Here is a 21,842-nt window from a genome sequence, read left to right on the forward strand (position 1 = left end):
CAGACACAGTATGTTTTACTACTGGGGCCTAACAGTCTGTCTGCCTTGGAGAAATGGACAGCCTTGTCCACAGACACAGTATGTTTTACTACTGGGGCCTAACAGTCTGTCTGCCTTGGAGAAATGGACAGCCTTGTCCACAGACACAGTATGTTTTACTACTGGGGCCTAACAGTCTGTCTGCCTTGGAGAAATGGACAGCCTTGTCCACAGACACAGTATGTTTTACTACTGGGGCCTAACAGTCTGTCTGCCTTGGAGAAATGGACAGCCTTGTCCACAGACACAGTATGTTTTACTACTGGGGCCTAACAGTCTGTCTGCCTTGGAGAAATGGACAGCCTTGTCCACAGACACAGTATGTTTTACTACTGGGTCCTAACAGTCTGTCTGCCTTGCTACAGTACTGCATTAGAAGTCAAAAAGGGCTGCATAATACATAACTATCAAGTGCTACGTTTGAGCGACCTCTGATTGGCTGTGACGGTCACTGTCCCAACAAGACCCTAGCCAGATCCAGCCAATCAGGAGACTATGTTCACTCTGGTAAACACAGATCAGAGATAACCAGACAGTTAATTAATTGTTTACTGAAAACCCTGGGAAGTTTAGCTAAACCGTATTCTAGAGTACACTGTTGTTTTGTGTATGTCTGTGTGGAGTGATCCTGACGTTGGGAAAACTGTTTTATTTGTTGTTGTGGTTATCAAGCTTGATTGCAGCCAGAGCTGATGGATCTGGCAGTGAATCACTAACATATCTCCTTGTCTGTGGAGAATAGTGGAACCACATGTTGTTGACTAAATCTAATGATTATTATTATTTGCTTCGATTCAAAGCTTCAGAAAGGAATGTCATTGGTCCATTACAGTATTCCATGTATACTGTAGGAAGCAAAAACGGTATTGAATGTGTATTTTACTATGAAGAATTGCATATGGATGCTCTGAGAGTAAGTATGTTCCTGGCAAAGACAACACAATGACCTTACCGATGTCCCAGAAACACTTCACGTCTCCTCCCTGGTTTGGCAGACTGGACCAATCACAGGCCATTATCTTTGCATCAGTGTCTGTGGTCTGGTTCATTCAGGGTGTATCCTGGACCGCTATCACAGTTTACATATGTCATCATTTGGAGGGACAGTGAAATAGACAGAGAGCCCCTCTTTCCAGATGGAGTGTAAAATACTCTCAACCCTCTTTCCAGATGGAGGGTAAAATACTCTCAACCCTCTTTCCAGATGGAGTGTGAAATACTCTCAACCCTCTTTCCAGATGGAGTGTAAAATACTCTCAACCCTCTTTCCAGATGGAGTGTAAAATACTCTCAACCCTCTTTCCAAATGGAGTGTAAAATACTCTCAACCCTCTTTCCAGATGGAGTGTAAAATACTCTCAACCCTCTTTCCAGATGGAGTGTAAAATACTCTCAACCCTCTTTCCAAATGGAGTGTAAAATACTCTCAACCCTCTTTCCAGATGGAGTGTAAAATACTCAACCCTCTTTCCAGATGGAGTGTAAAATACTCTCAACCCTCTTTCCAGATGGAGTGTAAAATACTCTCAACCCTCTTTCCAGATGGAGTGTAAAATACTCAACCCTCTTTCCAGATGGAGTGTAAAATACTCTCAACCCTCTTTCCAGATGGAGTGTAAAATACTCTCAACCCTCTTTCCAGATGGAGTGTAAAATACTCAACCCTCTTTCCAGATGGAGTGTAAAATACTCTCAACCCTCTTTCCAGATGGAGTGTAAAATACTCTCAACCCTCTTTCCAGATGGAGTGTAAAATACTCAACCCTCTTTCCAGATGGAGTGTAAAATACTCTCAACCCTCTTTCCAGATGGAGTGTAAAATACTCTCAACCCTCTTTCCAGATGGAGTGTAAAATACTCTCAACCCTCTTTCCAGATGGAGTGTAAAATACTCTCAACCCTCTTTCCAGATGGAGTGTAAAATACTCTCAACCCTCTTTCCAGATGGAGTGTAAAATACTCAACCCTCTTTCCAGATGGAGTGTAAAATACTCTCAACCCTCTTTCCAGATGGAGTGTAAAATACTCTCAACCCTCTTTCCAGATGGAGTGTAAAATACTCTCAACCCTCTTTCCAGATGGAGGGTAAAATACTCTCAACCCTCTTTCCAGATGGACTGTAAAATACTCTCAACCCTCTTTCCAGATGGAGTGTAAAATACTCTCAACCCTCTTTCCAGATGATTTTGTTGCTGCCATGAACAGTGGAATGAATGTTCTTTTCCAGCTTCCCAGCCACTAGCTAACTGCCCTCCAGTTGCTAGCTGCGCTTGGTCCAAGCCTCAAGATCAATTTTCTTGACTGTAAAATGGCTGAAAATGTAAAGCAGGTTGTTATCATTATGTAATCATGGCACTTATGCGGATCCAGCAGCCTGCCCTATGACGGTCGCTCGGGTTTCTTGCTTGTATCCCTCTTCAACTGCAGCTCTGGCAAGTTTATTTTTATGATAAAAGTAAGTGTGCAGTAATCTGTTCATTCAGGAAATTAATCTGGACCACATATTGTTAGATATGGTTGATCAGCGAATGCAAGGACAATCAATGCTGTTTTACCCTACTGCGAACAGAGGTCTTGGTCTGTGCTACAGAGTGTATAGACTCAATGAGTTCTGTAATAGGTGAGATCTGTCAAACGAATATTATAATATGCATCGTCAGGGTGTGTACGTGCTTGAGCATGTGATGTATTGTTTATCGTTCACAGACAGGTATCTAATGTACATTGTTCAAGTGTTTGCATTTGCACGCAGCGTAGAATATCACACATAGCTTTGAATGAAACAACAGCAGTGCATCTGTCTGGTTTCTCAAGCGATCTATACATAGCCTCTCTCCCAGTAAGCCTGTTTAAGGCTTGTCAAGCTCCCATATATGGGACAAGTGGTATGTCTTATTAAACATATGTTATTTCTGTACCCTGCCAGCTTGGAGCACTGGGGGTACATTTTGTGCCCAGCTCAGTAGTAGTAGACAGACAGACAGATACTTCTCAGATCTGTCAGTCAAGTCCTCCCTGTTGCCTTGGTGCATTAGCTCCAATTACCCCACTCCTCCTCAAGACTTCCCATTGTGTGTTTCTTTACAGTCGGCCCGGGAGCCCCCCCCCCCTTTGTGAGCCAGTGGGTGTGTGACGTTACCGCTGAGAGGAGGGGCCCCCTATCTCCTGTCTGGCCAATCCTCAAACTCGGCGACTAGGTCACATAAGAATCCCCCCTTTCAGGTTGCCATGGTAATGTGCACTGGACCAGGCAGCATCTTGCTGTGGTGAGAAGGGAAGACAAGAAAGGAGAGATAGAGGGAGTGGAGAGAACGAGAACAAACCACAGACAGAGGAATCACCTAAGCTCTTCAGCTGCTGCGCCTCTTCCCTCTGTAAGTACTGTCACCACTCTCTCCTACACATCCAGCACACTGAATTCATATTTGCTGCATGACTGATATTGTGAGTTTATCATTAGCAATGTCATACCTGGTAGATGCCTTTGAAGATTGCAGGGATGACATGGTGCATGTTTCCTTTGTTACATGTGGAATGTGTGTAGAGCTGTCTACCTTACGTGAGTCATTTGTTTGCAGGAGTCAGTGAGATCTCACAGTTGTTCTGTGTCTGTAATTTACAGATCTTCAGAGGGAAAGAAATGTCGTAAAAATTTTTTTAAAAAGGGGTGGTTTGGTTAGAGTGAAATTAGAGACAGTTAAATAATGTCACCTGCAGAGATCTGGATGGATCCCTCTCTGATGTTTCTTAATGACTGTTATCCTCACAGTAGGTTGTGAAACTCCTCTTTTCTATGAGCTCTCTTTATTAGCTCCTCGCCCAGCAAGGTTTCTCCCTCTGTCTCAAGTCAATTGGAGTCAGTCGATATCCTCGGGCCCCCTGTGGTTAGTTTAATTAGCAAACCCCTGCAAGTACAACTAGGGCAACCTGTTCCGACAGGATGTCCCCATATGTGGAATGTCCTTGGAGGGAGGATGGAGACAATTATGTTATCCTTCCCTATGGGAAGCACTACAGGTTTCTTCAAAGTCAAGCGGTTGTTGTCGTGGCTGAATGTATTTTTGGTCCTATGGAGTGACCTTGTCTTGTGCTGTGATGTGACAGGTGTGGTGTGGTAATTTTGTCATTATGCAATCAGTATTTAACCTAAGATATGTGAGAGCAGCAATTTGAAATGTTGTGAACCCTTGCCAATCAATATGATGTTGTAGGGTTGTTTCATAACATTACATAGCAAAACATTAATGTCGTAAAAGATCATTATTGCGTTATTATGCAGCGAACAAGCAATCTACACACTATGGTACAGTAATTTGTTTTATTGGACAGCAGGATTTTTCATAGAAGCTGGTTTCTCCTTTCTATCATAGCTCTGTAAATAGGAACTAATGTAATCGGGAAGTTCAGAGTTGTATGTTTACTTGACTTTACATTACTGAACTGGCTACTATTTTTAGCTGGACTGAGAGTCAGTGTGTGAGTTTTTGTAGACCCAGGAGCCCATGTGCCTGCCATTGTACTGTAGGCCTAACTAAACCTCTATTAGATCATCTGCATGATAAAACATTAATGGAGGCAGCAGTGTGTGGGATCAGGGCTCCAAAGTGTGACGAAATATTTTGTTGTGCGACCACAAGTTTTATTTTGAGAGCAGTGTGTGACTATGAAAAAATCTTCCAGAATATGTTGTAATGATAAGGGTTCACGCTGTACGGTTCTTTCCGAGTGCTCTAAAGAAAAAGACGAGTTCAGATTCGATAGCGCCATGGTTGCACCATTACTACAACGAAAATGGATTGCTTCTACCCCAACCAGGTCAAAAGATCTGGAACTGACACATATTAAAGGGCTACATTTTTATCTTACTATAGCTGATCGCAGGGACCGCATTTTACATACATGTGGTGGCCTGTTCTAAAACTACTTGCACGTCGTTAACCATTTGTTTACACTTTGTTCAGTTGTTACCTCATTGGCTGACAACCAGGTAACTTTACCAGTATATCCAAACATTTGGGGGCACACAAAGAAAGGAAAGGGGCTAGCTTCTTCAGGGGATAAATGATCATAGCAATGAATGAATGACAGATCTCTTGCATGTCATCATCGCAAGAACGTTTTTAAAGACAGTGTACAATTTCAACGTAATGCATCCCAAGAGAAAGGTGTATTTGCAGACCGCAATTAGGGGCCTTTTCTGATATAGGTGTTTCTTGATATCAAGTTACACCCATTGATGCTCGTCATTGGTCGTGGCTGTTTTTTTCTCATGAAGGACAACAGTTGTGAACCAACTGGAGCATTGTAGCTTAACCTAACCCTAACAGCTAATTATGCTTGTCCGAACATGTGGTCGGAGGCGCCATATGGATGGTGTGACGCAATTGCTGAGGCACGCAGAGGCCCAATTGAGCTCTTTTGCACGCCCCTCAACTTGTGTAACAATGCTGATGGCTCTGTATAGCTCTGCAGTGACATGATTGGTTGACGGTAGGGCGGGAGGTCCTGTATAAATACAAACTCACTTCCTTGACAACTTCCTTCACAACAGCTGTTCAGCGATGCCCTGAAAGGCGCTACATGGTCAATCTGACGTCTGCATTGGCGGTGCAGCAGAGAAGCCCAGTAGGAAATTGGTGCTTTTACACAATGTAGAAACCTAATATTCCACAAATAAAATAAAGAAATAAATAATATTTCAATGACAGGTATTCATATCAACATTTTAACTTGTATAATAAACGTATACAGTGTTAGCTTAGTACATATTAGTTTCTAGGGTACAAAATAAGCTAGAATTCATATAGGCTGTATCTCTATCAATTTTAAAAATCGTATTTTCTGATACTCCTAAATTTCATTTGGTACTCTTTAACTTTTGAAGTTGCAAGCACCAGTGCTACCAATGAAAATGTTTAATGTAGAGCCCTGTGTGTGATATCATTTTGCTTTTGTAAGAGGCATTTTTCTTCATGCTTTTTCCTGTGGATTTTACATTTTCTGACTCTAAAATGTTTTCTATTTTTAGTACTTTACTTGTGAGGTGACAGTTTTATCACTTTCGGTGGTGGTTGTCAGATACCATAGGCATTTAGTGTATTATAACATAGTTACCTGGTCATATATCTTGTCTCTCTTACTAGATAAAGGCAGATACTCTCCTGTCACCTCCTATCATTGGACACAGTGGACAGCCAAGCTGACTTCAATGTACAGGACAGATAGATAAAGGTTCTCTATCTCTGCCACTGAAATTGATACAGCACGAACTTCAACTTGAAATGTTGACTCGACGCTACGTGGCATGTGTGTGAGAGGCTAATTTGTAATTACCTTGCCACCAACCCGGTGGCTTTCTTATGGTATTGACATTGTTATCTATTATATCAGTGGACAGCTGATGTAAGAAATGTGTTAAGCTGAAAATATGGCCCTGGCTTTAAATTCTTATAACCAATTACAAATTAGCCTCTCACACACATGCCACGTAGCGTCGAGTCAACATTTCAAGTGTCTGCCTTTCTGGGACATAGAGAGAGAGCAGTCAGAGTCTCTAATGTGCAGAAAGCTGATAGTGGGTTTGTGTGTGTGTTTGAATTTGTGTGTGTGTGTGTGTATTCATGTGTGTGTGTTACAGGGTCGCCTCCTGCCAGCATAATAATACACTCCGGTTTGCACACAATCCCCCTGAACACTCATGTTAGAACAGATAAGGGCCTATTTTTGACACATTTATCTGGGCTTTATCTCAACAAGTCACATCGTAGAGCGGTTGCTGTGTTCTGAACCTCCCTGTGTTAATGGTGCACCTGTAGAGGTTTGTGAGGGTCTTGGCGACCAAGTCGAATTCCTTCAGCCTCTTATTATTGTCACCGTGTCTAGCATCAGCATGTCATTGTCCTTTCCCTTAGTAGCTGGCTATTTTACCTAGATAGTTTGTCTGTATGCATTGCTATGTAGGCTACGTGCGTCATTTTTAAATTGATGTAGTTCTGTCCTTGAGCTCTTCCTGTCTATTAATGTTCTCTGTTATGACATTTTTCATGTTTTGTGTGGACCCCAGGAAGAGTAGCTGCTGCTTTCACAATAGCTAATGGGCATCCTAATAAATTACCAAAATACCAATGCCAACAGTCACAACACTTTAATGTTATTAGTACAAGAGGCAATGTAAGTTTATGGTGGTCGCATGGAGGTCAATATTGTTCTGATGATCTTTAGGGCAATGCCCCTCTGATGTGTTTGTTCTGGCAGGGCAAGGCAGGGTCCTTGACAACATATTTAATTTGCTGGATGCTTGATGCAGAATGTAACAGTGAAAATGTTGACTTTTCTCGGTAAAGTCTCTCTCTGCTCTGGGCATTTTCATGTGACATCTTGCCATACTGTATGAAAGTGATCAAGTGGAAAACCTATCATGTTCTCAAAATGTAATCTCGGTTTGATGAAAGGTATTGCATTCGCTCAGCCTTTTCTCATCTACAGTTTAAACTTCACAGTTTGACAAGCTCGCCCTGCCCACATACGTTAGACTCTAGACTAGGTGACAATAACAATTTGTTGGAGCACCTACGTGCACGCACGCACACACACACACGCATATAGTAGGGCTACATCGCAGGTATCGCTGTCTCGACGTACCTTATATCACACAGACTTGAGGAAAAAAATACACAAGACTTTACTGCCCCTACCGATGTTTTTGGTCTATTGACAGCCTCACACTCCAGCTTCACGTTCGATGAAACCAATCAGATTAAACTGAGTTAAAGCATGTCTCACTTTGAACAGTTGAGGGGGTTTCTCATTGCAGTTCTCTGAACATTTAGAGTTGTATCACAACATGTAAACACTTTTCTTTGATTAAAGCAATCTAGTTTTTATATATAGTGGTTTAATTTCTGTCATTCGCATATTTGCGAAAAATGTTGTCTATGAAAGCTTCTATTATCGAAGGTTTATGTCCCCCCTCTACAACATCGTGATGCGCTCTCCCGCACCCTCTGTCCGTTTTCAAGTTGCGCCTTCTCGCAGTATAGTTGAATGTGCCAAACAAACTATAGATTACACACACATACATTACCAGGCGGAATATAGAAACGGCAATAATAACCGAAATGGGATAAATCTTCCGGATATACGACAGGATTGTATAAACATATGGACCAAAGCTAAGAAGAGGTGCATACGCGGATCGTTTGTAAGAGTGTCCATTTTCTAAGATTCTAGCTAGGTAAGTGGGTTACTACTGCACATTTCAGAATGCCACGCGTTGGTGATTTTATTTTTGTAATTAACTCGTTCACATACGTTACCTTTTTTTCGAAGTGCTTCTCCTCTATATTGATGTGCATTCGGCTCCAAAATATAATGTTCACTCGTTGTTTATATTGACAGTTGAATATGTGTGTTGGTTTGCAACATTGTAACACATGAATGAGTTAAATTGTATACATTTTTATTCATTATGCATGCATAATGACGTTTCACAGACTGCCAGTTATTAACATTTCACCCAGGTTGTTACATTGTCTCATTTTGCATGAAGCATTCTTTGTTACAGAAGAGATTAGGTCGCCCTTTCATTACATTGGGCATGAGAATTATTGGTCCCATGTTTTCTCATATTGCTAACTGGTAGACATTATATAAAGTGTAGATTAAGATATTTATATGCTATAAGTGGGCGAATGACCGTGACATCTGTCCTCCAGTAGCGGTGCGTGGGTAAAATCACCGGGATAGCCAACCCCAAATAAAAGCCACATTACAACCTATGGGTTGTGATAATTGCATTGTTTGTTCTATAACCTGTTAGTTAATATGCCTTGACACCATGATATATAGGCAGTGGTGGTTCTAGCTTGTATGGCTCCCTGGGCGACCCCCCTTCAGCCCCCCTCCCCTCCAACCAACAAAAACCATTCTGCAATAACTGTACATTTTATTCAGACATTTGGAACAACACATAAATAATCATAACATTTAAAACTATAGAAATTAGAGTTCGACCAATTTAATCAGCATGGCTGATTTCTAATTCGGGCCAATTTCATTGCATTCCACAAGGAAACTGCATGGCAGGCTGACCACCTGTTACACGAGCGCATCAAGGAGCCAAGGTAAGTTGCTAGCTAGCATTAATCTTATCTTATAAAAAAAACAATCAATCTTCACATAATCACTAGTAATCAACACATCGTTGATGATATTACTAGGTTAACTAGCTTGTCCTGCGTTGCATATAATCAACGCGGTGCATGTTAATTTGTCATCGAATCACAGCCTACTTGCCAAATGGGGGATGGTTTAGCAACAAAAAAAAGCACAAATGTACCTAACCATAAACATCAATGACTTTCTTAAAATCAATACACAGAAGTATATATTTTAAACCTGCATATTTAGTTAAAATAAATTCTTGTTAGCAGGCAACTTTTCTTGCGTTCATTGCACGCAGAGTCAGAGTACATGCAACAGTTGGCTGCCTGGCTCGTTGCAAACTAATTTGCCAGAATTGTACATAATTATGACAATACATTGAAGGTTGTGCAATGTAAGAGCAATATTTAGACTTAGGGTTGCCACCCGTTCGATAAAATACAGAACGGTTCCGTATTTCACTGAAAGAATAAATGTTTTGTTTTCGAAATGATAGTTTCTGGATTTGACCATATTAATGGCCTTAGGCTTGTATTTCTGTGTTTATTATAATTAAGTCTATGACTTGATAGAGCAGTCTGACTGAGCGGTGGTAGGCGGCAGCAGGCTTGTAAGCATTCATTCAAACAGCACTTTCCTGCGTTTGCCAGCAGCTCTTAGCAATGCTTGAAGCACAGCGCTGTTTATGACTTCAAGCCTATCAACTACTGAGATTAGACAGGCAATACTAAAGTGCCTATTAGAACATCCAATAGTCAAAGTTATATGAAATACAAATGGTATAGAGAGAAATAGTCAACACGTCATAATTCCTATAATAACTACAACCTAAAACTTCTTAACTGGAAATATTGAACCACCAGATTTCATAAGTTCTCATGTTCTGAGCAAGGAACTTAAACTTGAGCTTTTTTATATGGCACATATTGCACTTTTACTTTCTTCTCCAACACTGTTTTTGCATTATTTAAACCAAATTGTGCATGTTTCATTATTTATTTGAGACTAAATAGATTATTTATGTATTAAGTTAAAACAAGTGTTCTTTGTTCATTCAGTATTGTTGTAATTGTCATTTTTACAAATATATATATATATATACTGCTCAAAAAAATAAAGGGAACACTAAAATAACACATCCTAGATCTGAATGAATGAAATATTCTTATTAAATACTTTTTTCTTTACATAGTTGAATGTGCTGACAACAAAATCACACAAATTATCAATGGAAATCAAATGTATCAACCCATGTAGGTCTGGATTTGGAGTCACACTCAAAATTAAAGTGGAAAACCACACTACAGGCTGATCCAACGTTGATGTAATGTCCTTAAAACAAGTCAAAATGAGGCTCAGTACTGTGTGTGTGGCCTCCACGTGCCTGTATGACCTCCCTACAACGCCTGGGCATGCTCTTGATGAGGTGGCGGATGGTCACCTGAGGGATCTCCTCCCAGACCTGGACTAAAGCATCCGCCAACTCCTGGACAGTCTGTGGTGCAACGTGGCGTTGGTGGATGGAGCGAGACATGATGTCCCAGATGTGCTCAATTGGATTCAGGTCTGGGGAACAGGCGGGCCAGTCCATAGCATCAATGCCTTCCTCTTGCAGGAACTGCTGACACACTCCAGCCACATGAGGTCTAGCATTGTCTTGCATTAGGAGGAACCCAGGGCCAACCGCACCAGCATATGGTCTCACAAGGGGTCTGAGGATCTCATCTCGGTACCTAATGGCAGTCAGGCTACCTCTGGCGAGCACATGGAGGGCTGTGCGGCCCCCCCAAAGAAATGCCACCCCACACCATGACTGACCCACTGCCAAACCGGTCATGCTGGAGGATGTTGCAGGCAGCAGAACGTTCTCCACGGCATCTGCAGACTCTATCACGTCTGTCACATGTGCTCAGTGTGAACCTGCTTTCATCTGTGAAGAGCACAGGGCGCCAGTGGCGAATTTGCCAATCTTGGTGTTCTCTGGCAAATGCCAAACGTCCTGCACGGTGTTGGACTGTAAGCACAACCCCCACCTGTGGACGTCGGGCCCTCATACCACCCTAATGGAGTCTGTTTCTGACCGTTAGAGCAGACAGATACACATGCACCTCCCCATCTCGTACTTCTGAGTGGGAGACCTTCCCAGGCAGTAGCCTGCCTAGCTCACAAAAATTCAATCACACATTTGTTTCGTTACAAATCCGGTGAATTCCACAAAACATATTCCATGTAACAAACAGTTACATGACCTATAACATGGTCAAGCAAGGTAATGTTTCTGACATTTTCTGACTGCTTAACCACCATTGATTTAGAACCATGGAGACGCACACACACTTCCGGTAACGACAGAGATGGCTGTTTCGCTTCGCGTTCCTAGGAAACTATTTGACGTGTTATTTCTTACATTGGTACCCCAGGTAATCTTAGGTTTTATTACATATAGTCGGGAGGAACTACTAGATATAAGAACAACGTTTACTCGCCATCATTACGACCAGGAATAGGACTTTCCCGAAGCGGATCCTCTGTTTCGCCCAGGACAATGGATTGGATCCCAGCCGGCGAACCAAAACAATAACGCCTTAAAAGGGGCAGACGAAGTTGTCTTCTGGTCAGGCTCCAGGACGGGAGGGAAACTGACTGCAAAGCACTTAAGTCCTTAGGCAACATGAATGGGAAATATTGCACAATGAATGGGAAATATTGCACAATGACAACAGAATAACCTCAATCTATGTTTGACTATTATGTTACAATATACTATAAAGATAATCTGCTTTTGTTGCCTATGTGCACTTGTCAAACCACATCTGACTCTCGTTTGCCATTTTAGGGGGGTCACTGTCTTGCATTGATCTTTGTTGATTGACTGTATACTGATGCCAACAACACTAGTCTAATGTACTTAACATGACTTCATCTGACCCAGATTTGACCATTCATCAGCACGTACGCAAAGGTCAGTCTGTGGCTAAGTGACACACATTTCCTCTGGACAAATGGGCTTAGTCTCTCTTAGTGGAGTAATCCAGTGCATTTAGCCTACATCATTGAATTTGCTTATGGATTCCATGTGTTGCATTTTGCCAGGCCCTCTGTGTACTGTATGCTCTGGTGATCCTAGATAAGAGCAAAGGTCTGGCCTCAGTGTGCATAGTAATGTGGATTTTGATATAATGCTAGCAGTGGTGTCTGGGTTATTGCACCTAACCCAGGCTCCTCTGATCTGTGCTACTGCAGATCTGCATTACCTTTACCTAAAGACTGTGATTAGGGTTGGGTGCTATCCAGATTTTCATATTGCCGTACCGTCCTTCTCTCACCCGGAATTTACGGTTTTACAAGTTTAGTACACAAGGGTGTGCCAAAAAAACAAAAAGCCTATTGGGTGTTTATTACCAGAATGCTGACAAAATACCTGCAATCCAGCTCATAAAGGTATAGGTAGGAGCTACCGACTGTCATTTTTGGTAAGTCTGGACATTTTGCAAGCAAATGTGAATGAGAGATGTACAAATTAACACAGTTTTGATACATGCAGTACTGGCTCTCCAGCAGTATGTCTACAAGCTGTGTCTGTGTGGAGTCTGGAGTAGAGGTCGACCGATTATGATTTTTCAACGCCGATACCAATACCGATTTATTGGAGGACAAAAAAACAGCCGATACCGATTAATCGGCTGATTTTTAAATAAATGATGAAACATGTTCAATTTGGTTTAAATAATGCAAAAACAAAGTGTTGGAGAAGAAAGTAAAAGTGCAATACATGCCATGTAAGAAAGCTAAAGTTTCAGTTCCTTGCTCAGAACATGAGAACATATGAAAGCTGGTGGTTCATTTTAACATGAGTCTTCAATATTCCCAGGTAAGAAGTTTTAGGTTGTAGTTATTATAGGAATTATAGGACTATTTCTCTCTATACCATTTTGTATTTCATATACCTTTTGACTATTGGATGTTCTTATAGGCACTTTAGTATTGCCAGTGTAACAGTATAGCTTCCGTACCTCTCCTCGCTCCTACCTGGGCTCGAACCACCAACACAACGACAACAGCCACCCTCGAAGCAGCGTTACCCATGCAGAGCAAGAGGAACAACCACTCCAAGTCTCAGAGCGAGTGACATTTGAAACGCTATTAGCGTGCACCCCGCTAACTAGCTAGCCATTTCACATCACATCATTACACCAGCCTCATCTCGGGAGTTGATAGGCTTGAATTCATAAACAGCAGAGCTGCTGGCAAAACGCACGAAAGTGCTGTTTGAATGAATGCTTATGAGCCTGCTGGTGCCTATCATCGCTCAGTCAGACTGCTCTATCAAATCATATCCTTAATTATAACATAACACACAGAAATACGAGCCTTAGGTCATTAATATGGTCGAATCCGGAAACTATCATCTCAAAAACAAGACGTTTATTCTATCAGTGAAATACGGAACCGTTCCGTATTTTATCTAACGGGTGGCATCCATCAGTCTAAATATTCCTGTTACATTGTACAACCTTCAATGTTATGTCATAATTACGTAAAATTCTGTCAAATTAGTTCGCAATGAGCCAGGCGGCCCAAACTGTTGCATATACCCTGACTCTGCATGCAATGAACGCAAGTATTGAGTAGCTTGGATAAAAAGGTGCCCATTGTAAACGGCCAGCTCCTCAGTCTCAGTTGCTAATATATGCATATTATTAGTAGTATTGGATAGAAAACACTCTAAAGTTTCCAAAACTGTCAAAATATTGTCTGAGTATAACAGAACTAATATTGCAGGCGAAACCCTGAGGAAAATCAAAACAGGAAGTGGCTTCTATTTTGAAAACTCCATGTTCCATAGCCCCCCTTTGCTGGATTTAAAGGGATATGAACCAGATTCCTTTTCCTATCGCTTCCTCAAGGTGTCAACAGTCTTCAGACATAGTTTCAGGCTTTTATTTTGAAAAATTAGCCAGAAATGAGCCAATTGGTCACATGAGTTTTGCTTGCGTAACAGAATTTGGACAGCCATTGTTTTCCCCTCTCCTACTGTGAAAGACATTTGCGGTTGATATATAATCAATTATATATTTTAAAACCTCTTAAGTCAACCCCCTACTTTTTCGAACATTCTGTTAAAAATCGCGCAACATTTTGGCGTCCTGCTACTCATGCCAGGAATATAGTATATGCATATGATTAGTATGTGTGGATAGAAAACACTCTCACGTTTCTAGAACTGTTTAAATCACGGCTGTGACTATAACAGAGCGTCTGTTTCATCGAAAAGCGCAGGAAAATCTGATCACTGAAAATGGAAAAAAATATCCATGCGCCACTCCCAGGAATTGTTAAAGGTGAACCGTATTAAATGAGGCCGAGGTTGCAGTACCTACAGCTTCCACAGGATGTCTAGAGTCTTCTCATTTGCTTCGGATTTGATTCTTGGTCGAACCGACCCAAGGGAACCGATTCCCTCCGACCTCCAACTGGATGTATTGGTTGAGTTTTTTCCGGACATTTTTTCCAGACGACCACCTATCGAATTTACATCGCCTCCTGATGAATTTTATCGCTTATTAACGTGTACTCATACCTAAACTTGCATTACAAATGTATTTCGAAGTGTTTTGTGAAAGTTTATCGTCGACTTTTTAACTTTAAAAAAATGACGTTACGTTATGAAACGCTATTTTTTTCCGTTTATCACACAGTTTTCATAGATCGATATCTAGGCTATATATGGACCGATTTAATCGAAAAAAAGACCCAGTATTGATTATGGGACATCAAGGAGTGCCAACAAAGAAGATGGTCAAAGGTAATGAATGTTTTATATTTTATTGTGCGGTTTGTGTAGCGCCGACTATGCTAATTATTTTGTTTACATCCCCTACGGGTCTTTTGGGGTGTTACATGCTATCAGATAATAGCTTCTCATGCTTTCGCCGAAAAGCATTTTACAAATCTGACTTGGTGCCTGGATTCACAACGAGTGTAGCTTTAATTCAATACCCTGCATGTGTATTTTAATGAACGTTTGCGTTTTAACTAATACTATTAGCGTTTAGCGTAGCGCATTTGCATTTCCAGAGCTCTAGATGGGACGTCTGCGTCTCAAGTAGGAGCAAGAGGTTAAAAACAGCCTGAGGATTGATTATAAAAAATGTTTGACATGTTTCTGTGGACATAATGGAAACTATTTGGAATTTTCGTCTGCGTTGTCGTGACCACTCTTTCCTGTGGATTTCTGAACATAACGTGCCAAACAAACAGAGGTATTTTAGATATAAAAATCATCTTTATGGAACAAACGGAACATTTGTTGTATAACTTGGAGTCTCGTGAGTGAAAACATCTGAAGATCATCAAAGGTAAACGATTAATTTGATTGTTTTTCTGATTTTCGTGACTGAGCTACCTGATGCTAAGTGTACATAATGATTATCGTGCGATCGATAAACTTACACGCTTGGATTGCTTTCGCTGTAAAGCATAATTTCAAAATCTGACGCGACAGGTGGATTAACAAAAGGCTAAGCTGTGTTTTCCTATATTGCACTATTTATATTGATATTTATTGTATGTAGCGCTATGCTATTCAGCGGTTGTTGATGACACTTATCCCGATAGGGGGATTGCAGTCATAACAGGTTAACTGACTTGCCTAGTTAAATAAAAATTAAATAAAGGTCTGTACATTTTCTTTGTGAATTCTTAATTAGGGCCAATTTCAAGTTTTCATAACAATCGGAAATCGGTAATTTTGGATGCCGATTTTTGCCGATAGTTATGAAAACTTGAAATCGGCCCTAATTAATCGGCCATTCCGATTTCATCGGTTGACCTCTAGTCTGGAGGCACTAGGACAAGGGGCCTGCCTAATCTGCTTGGAAAAGAGGGGGGAGGAGCAGAGAACGGAGAGGAGGAAAAAATACAAGGAAATGAAGATAGCAGTGGCTCTGTACAAATAACTCATCCAAAGGGCTTTGCCTTCTTAAACACGGCATAACGCAACAGCATATGATGCACTGTCACCTTATTAATTCAGCCACTTACTTCGATAGCAAGTTTAACTAGGGGCTGTGTTGATTCATAATTCTGCGTTTTCACGCAGGGAAAAAAAGATTAAATGCATAAGAAATATCTTGCTGCGTTTTGTAATCAAAGATCTAAAATGCATCTTATTATAATTTATACTCGGCATTAGACTAATTTTGTGCTTCAGTTGCACTTCTAAACCGGATGAGAATTCACAAATGGGCATTCTATCAGCAGACAGCGCTCTGACTGATGTGTAGCTACTTTTCTCCAGTAGGCTATTTTTCTCAGTGTAGCCAGCCTATTTTTCTCTGCTCGAGAACAAAGTACGCTTCATAATGTGAGCAGTGAAATAAGAACACAATCTGCTTTCTCCTAACGCATTGCACAAGTTGACTGCAGGTATTTACTTAAAATAGCTACAAATATTAAAATGTATTGAAAGTCTTCCAAAAAATAGTTTCAACGCTTGACAGTATTGAAAATCCATCCGTGGTTATTTCCAAATACGGTATACCGCCTAACCTCGCTCTCTCTCTCTCTTTTGTCCCGTCCCCCCATGCCACTTCACACTTCGTGTTCATTAGGGAAAATGGACTAAAACACCTATTGCAAAATGTTTTGCGACCGTGCACCCTCTGACCTCTGTGGCCACAGAAAGTGACTGCGTGGGATACAGAAGTAAACACCAGGGAGATGAAAGGACGTTTTTAAAGTCAACTCCTGCAGTGGAGGAAGTGAACAGCTGGAAGTGACTGTCAAATTTTGCCTGAAAAGCATGGTGACTTGACTCCTCAGAAAAACCATCCCTGTAGGCTACTGACCGTTTCAAACACACTCCCTAACTGACACAATGGACTTCACATGGAAACTTTGTCTTGTGTGTTTGGTTTGCCTTAAAAGGAGATTTCTTAAGTCTGATGCTCATGTCTGTGCCGGTAACTGTTATGTTTGATGTTATGTTTTGGAACGGCTACCTCAGGAATTTATTGAGCAAGCCGCCATCTTTCATTTTTAAATTGGCCACGTGTTCCAAATGAGGTCAGTCAAGACCGTTTTTTTGTTGTGTTGAGTCATGTCTCCTTTTCACTCATGAAAAAAGGACACACCTTGTTCAAGCAGCCTACCATGCAGTTAATGTGGCAGTCGAAGTAATAACTGATCATGTCAAGAAACAATGAGGTATTCTTATCCAGTACCAGACTAGTATCAATGAATTATATTATTGTTAAATTTTTAAAAATGTTATGAAAATGTGTGCATTCCCATTGAGAGCAGTACATATTGTCAGTTGTTCTGGACATGGGTGATTTTTGTGGGAAAGTCAACCTGAGCGTGCCTAAAAAGTTTGTAATTTCCAAATGAAAACACGTTCATAATTATCCTAAAGGTCTATACAGTGTGGTCAGGAAAAGATTCAGACCCCTTCCATTTTTCCACATTTTGTTACGTTACAGCCTTATTCTAAAATGGATTAAATAAAAACATTTCCTCAACAATTTGCACACAATACCCCATAATACCAAAGAGAAAACAGTTTTTTTGGAAACGTATTAAAAACACATTATTTACATATGTATTCAGACCCTTTGCAATGAGACCTGAAATTGACCTCCGCTTTCCATTGACCATTCTTGATGTTTCTAAAACTTGATCGTAGACCTGTGGTAATTTCAATTGATTGGACATGATTTGGAAATATGGTAAATATATCCAATGCAAACAAAATCTATATTTAAATGGTATTAATATTAATTTGCATTCCTGTTAATTCCCACGGAAAGTTTCCACCTGAATTTTCCCCAAAATTTGGGGACTAAAAAATCTGACTAAAGCATGACATCTAACGGTCAAGAAATACAGAATTGTATGGGAGCTGGCACAAAGGGCAATTCATGAATCAATTGCCTTAGGTGTCCTCACTTGGATACGTTATATCAATTCATTAGAGTTCTGTATTACTATCCAGGTCTGTACCCAAACAATTGGAGCTTCTACTTTTAAAAATGCACCTTTCCAGAAACAAGTCTCTCACCGTTGCCGCTTGCTATAGACCACCCTCTGCCCCCAGCTGTGCCCTGGACACCATATGTGAACTGATTGCCCCCCATCTATCTTCAGAGCTAGTGCTGCTAGGTGACCTAAACTGGGACATGCTTAACTTCTTGCGTCGAGCCATCCCGGATCCGGGATTGTGAATACAGCCTCAAGCTCATTACCATAACGCAATGTTAACTATTCATGAAAATCGCAAATGAAATGAAATGAATATGCTAGCTCTCAAGCTTAGCCTTTTGTTAACAACACTGTCATCTCAGATTTTCAAAATATGCTTCTCAACCATAGCAAAACAAGCATTTGTGTAAGAGCTAGCGCAGCTAGCGTAGCATTTAGCGTTAGCATCAGCAGGCAACATTTTCACAAAAAACAGAAAATCATTCAAATAAAATAATTTACCTTTGAAGAACTTCAGATGTTTTCAATGAGGAGACTGCAAATGCTCAGTTTTTCCTGAAAGATTATTTGTTTAGGAGAAATCGCTCCGTTTGGTGCGTCACGTTTGGCTACCAAAAAACCCCGAAAAATCAGTCATCAAAACGCAGAACTTTTTTCCAAATTAACTCCATAATATCGACTGAAACATGGTAAACGTTGTTTAGAATCAATCCTCAAGGTGTTTTTCACATATCTCTTCATGATATATCGTTCGTTGAAAGTCTCCTCTCAATCACTGGATGACTGCGTGCAGCTTGTAGATTACGCACCAATTTAGACAAAGGACACCGGGCGGACCCCTGGTAAATGTAGTCTCTTATGGCCAATCTTCCAATTATATGCCTACATACGTCACAATGCTGCAGACACCTTGGAGAAATGATAGAAAGGGCAGGCTCATTCCCGGCGCATTCACAGCCATATAAGGAGACAATGGAAAACAGAGCCTCAAAAATTCTGCCCATTTCCTGGTTGAAGTTTCATCTTGGTTTCGCCTGTAGCATGAGTTCTGTGGCACTCACAGATAATATCTTTGCAGTTTTGGAAACGTCAGAGTGTTTTCTTTCCAAAGCTGCCAATTATATGCATAGTCGAGCATCTTTTTGTGACAAACTATTGCGCTTAAAACGGGCACGTTTTTTTATCCATAAATTAAAAGAGCGCCCCCTACATCCAAGAAGTTAACACCCCGGCCATCCTACAATCTAAGCTTAATGCCCTCAATCTCTCAGAAATTATCATTAAACCCACCAGGTACATCCCCAAATCCTTAAACACAGACACCCTCATAGATATAATCCTAACCACCTTGCCCTCCAAATACACCTCTGCTGTTTTCAACCAAGATCTCAGCGATCACTGCCTCAATACCTTTATCCGTAACGGGTCTGCGGTCAAACGACCACCCCTCATCACTATCAAACGCTCCCTAAAACACTTCAGTAAGCAGGCCTTCCTAATCAACCTGGCCCGGGTATCCTGGAAGGATATTGACTTCATCCCGTCAGTAGAGGATGCCTGGTCATTCTTTAAAAGTTCCTTCCTCACCATCTTAAATAAGCATGCCCCTTTCAAAACTTTTAGAACCAGGAACAGATATAGCCCTTGGTTCTCTCCAGACCTGACTACCCTTAACCAGCACAAAAACACCCTGTGGCATTCTGCATTAGCATCGAATAGCCCCCGTGATATGCAACTTTTCAGGGAAGTCAGCAACAAATATACACAGGCAGTTAGGAAAGCTAAGGCTAGCTTTTTCAAGCAGAAATTTGCATCCTGTAGCACAAACTCAAACAAGTTCTGGGACACTGTAAAGTCCATGGAGAATAAGAGCACCTCCTCCCAGCTTCCCATTGCACTGAGGCTAGGAAACACTGTCACCACTGATAAATCCACTATAATTGAGAATATCAATAAGCATTTTTCTACGGCTGGCCATGCTTTCCACCTGGATACCCCTACCCCGGGTAAACAGCCCTGCATTCCCCACAGCAACTCGCTCAAGCCTCTCCATTTCTCCTTCACCCAAATCCAGATAGCTGATGTTCTGAAAGAACTGCAAAACTTGGACCACTACAAATCATCCAGGCGAGACAATCTGGACCCTCTTTTTAAAAATATATCTGCCTCTCTTTCATATCATCTGAAATTCCCAAAGACTGGAAAGCTGCCGCAGTCATCCCCCTCTTCAAAGGTGGAGACACTCTAGACCCAAACTGCTACATACCTATATCTATCCTACCCTGCCTTTTCTAAGGTCTTCGAAAGCCAAGTCAACAAACAGATTACCGATCACTTCAAACCCCACCGTACCTTCTCCGCTATGCAATCTGGTTTCAGAGCTGGTCATGGGTGCACCTCAGCCACGCTCAAGGTCCTAAACGATATCATAACCGCCATCGATAAAAGACAATACTGTGCAGCCGTATTCATCGACCTGGCTAAGGCTTTCAACTCTTGTCAATCACCACATTCTTATTGGCAGACTGAACAGCCTTGGTTTCTCAAATGATTGCCTCACCTGGTTCACCAACTATTTCTCTGATAGAGTTCAGTGTGTCAAATCAGAGGGCCTGTTGTCCGGACCTCTTGCAGTCTCTATGGGGGTGCCACAGGGTTAAATTCTCGGGCCGACTCTCTTTTCTGTATACATCAATAATGCCGCTCTCACTGCTGGTGATTCTCTGATCCACCTCTACGCAGACGACACCATTCTGTATACTTCTGGCCCTTCTTTAGACACTGTTAACTAACCTCCAGATGAGCTTCAATGCCAAACAACTCTCCTTCCATGGCCTCCAACTGCTCTTAAATGCAAGTAAAACTAAATGCATGCTCTTCAACCGATCGCTGCCCGCACCTGTCCGCCCGTCCAGCATCACTACTCTGGACGGTTCTGACTTAGAATATGTGGACAACTACAAATACCTAGGTGTCTGGCTAGACTGTAAACTCACCTTCCAGACTCACATTAAACATCTCCAATCCAAAATTAAATGTAGAATCGGCTTCCTATTTCACAACAAAACATCCTTCCCTTACGCAGCCAAACCATCCGACCGATCCTTAACTTCGGTGATGTCATCTATAAAATATCCTCCAACACTATACTCAAAAAATTGGATGCAGTTTTCACAGTGCCATCCGTTTTGTCACCAAAGCCCCATATATTACCCACCACTGCGACCTGTACGTTCTCGTTGGCTGGCCCTCGCTTCATACTCGTGGCCAAAGCCACTGGCTCCAGGTCATCTACAAGACTCTGCTAGGTAAAGCCCCGCCTTATCGCAGCTCACTGGTCACCATACCAGTACCCACCCATAGCACGCGCTCCAGCAGGTATATCTCACTGGTCACCCCCAAAGCCAATTCCTCATTTGGCCGCCTCTCCTTCCAGTTCTCTGCTGCCAGTGACTGGAGCGAACTGCAAAAATCTCTGAAGCTGGAGACTCTTACCTCCCTCACTAGCTTTAAGCACCAGCTGTCAGAGCAGCTCAGAGATCAATGCACCTGTACATAGCTCATCTGTAAATAGCCCATCCAATCTACCTCATCCCCATACTGTATTTATTTATGTATTTATGATGCTCCTTTGCACCCCAGTATGTCTACTTGTACAT

At 41.5% G+C, this 21,842-nt stretch overlaps 1 protein-coding gene across 30 annotated transcripts in view; it reads left to right on the plus strand.

Moving 5' to 3' along the window:
* LOC112218753 (protein-methionine sulfoxide oxidase mical3a) overlaps positions 1-21,842 on the plus strand; it is a 146,334-nt gene that overhangs the window by 24,431 nt on the left and 100,061 nt on the right. For 15 of the 30 annotated variants that reach the window (XM_024379844.2, XM_024379838.2, XM_024379841.2 and 12 more), the window contains exon 1: positions 8,040-8,272. The exons of 1 other annotated variant lie outside the window; for it this stretch is intronic. The gene's annotated coding sequence lies outside the window, so the exon portion shown is untranslated. Of the gene's footprint in view, positions 1-3,126; positions 3,414-8,030; positions 8,273-21,842 lie in introns of those variants that run through there. 14 more of the 30 variants (XM_024379849.2, XM_024379853.2, XM_024379855.2 and 11 more) reach the window with 4 other exon arrangements.

The sequence above is a fragment of the Oncorhynchus tshawytscha genome, linkage group LG19, assembly GCF_018296145.1.
Source record: "Oncorhynchus tshawytscha isolate Ot180627B linkage group LG19, Otsh_v2.0, whole genome shotgun sequence".
Lineage (NCBI taxonomy): Eukaryota > Metazoa > Chordata > Actinopteri > Salmoniformes > Salmonidae > Oncorhynchus > Oncorhynchus tshawytscha.